Below are 1,632 nucleotides of genomic sequence, written 5' to 3' on the forward strand. Positions count from 1 at the left end.
CAATTCCGCCACTTCAATGCTGACACTCGATGTACTGTCTGGTTCATGAGTGACTAACTTTCGTGACGTTTCTTCATGTCTTGACTTTGTTGTTCTGATTGAATCCTTGTAATAAATGATACCTTGACGAGATCTCTGTCACTTGATTAAATCCACGATCTTGATTTATATCACTGAGGCATGATCAAATTCTTGAACTTCTTCCAGTGAATCTTCAAGTCTGCAGATGAACAATGTTCCTTTATTCTTTGACAGATGTTACTTTGTGAGATCTCTCTGATGCTTGATCCACTATTTACTTATTACATTCTTATTTGAGTTGAGTTAAATACTCGAATAAACGAGTAGGCTATGACATATGCCTTTCAATCTCCCCCTATTTGCTTGTTAGACAATAACAACAAATACCTAGAGGATAACTCAACTAACAAATAAGAAAAAGATATAAACAGTAATGTAAAGTAAATAGCAGAAAAGTTCTGGATTATATTTAACATTTTCCAGATTCCAAATGAAATTTACAAGAGAATACAAGATAGATGTTCCTCTAGCCTGAACATATAACTACATTAGTCTATCTTGATTCATAACGCTCTAATCATATTACATTGAGTTTTGAGCTAATTGACTTTAGTTGTCTTCTCTTCTGACTTCACCTTCTTCTAAATCTTGAAGCAATTCCTTGTCAAAGATACGATCTTTTTCTGAAGTGAAGCTTGCAGGTCTGACTGGTTGAACTCCAACTGTCTTCAACTTATTCTTGAGTTGATTGTACCTTTTAACATTCTTCTCACAATAAGCTTGAATCAAGTCAGCAGCTTGAGTCTTCAACATGGATGAATATCCAGCAGTTTTCAAATGATGTTCCATCCAGACCAGATGCTTAGCTGAGTAGTCTTTAAGAGATTGTACATCTAGCTGACAGATTTGAAGACAATCAGACTTAAAGAATCTCACTTGATGAGGATTGTTGACCACTTGAGGACTAGCCCTGCTGGCAAACTCTTTAAGCCTTTCCCGAAGAACTTCATTCAACTCTGAGCTTCTTTTCACTTTGTTTAAAAGAACCCAAATCTCTGACAACGAACGATTCTCAAATAGATGAAGTGACACCTTGAATGATCCTTCACTCTGACAATATACAAAAATGCTCATCTCATTTAGGGATCTATCAAAAGCAGCTGTGATCCTTGAGACTTCAGTCTTGATAGCATTCATGTACATGTCATTGTTAGGATTTGAGATTTCCAGCTTGTCAAGAAGATGTAAGAACTGCCTATCATTGTTAGTGCATAGCTGAGGCATATCGAGTACTCTCCTAGCTTCATCCCACTTTCCACCAATCTTTAGTCTGACATCTCTTCTCCTTTCTTGAGCTTTAATGTCATGAAGACGTTGCTTTTGAAGAGTTTCTGTTCTTTGTATGTCTTTTCTCCTATCAATGATCCGTGAGACCTTCTTGAGTTCAGCTTCTTTTCTTTGCATCTCTGACTGCTCTTTCTGAAATTCTTTCTCAAACCTAGGATCCACTGTATCTTCTTCTTCCCAATCTTCAAAATCACTTTCTTCTTCAGCTTCAAATAACCCATCTTTATCTTCCTGAACTGGTTCAGTGGGAATGTCAAAAATATC

Source organism: Apium graveolens, chromosome 7 (assembly GCF_009905375.1).
Source record: "Apium graveolens cultivar Ventura chromosome 7, ASM990537v1, whole genome shotgun sequence".
Classification (NCBI taxonomy): domain Eukaryota; kingdom Viridiplantae; phylum Streptophyta; class Magnoliopsida; order Apiales; family Apiaceae; genus Apium; species Apium graveolens.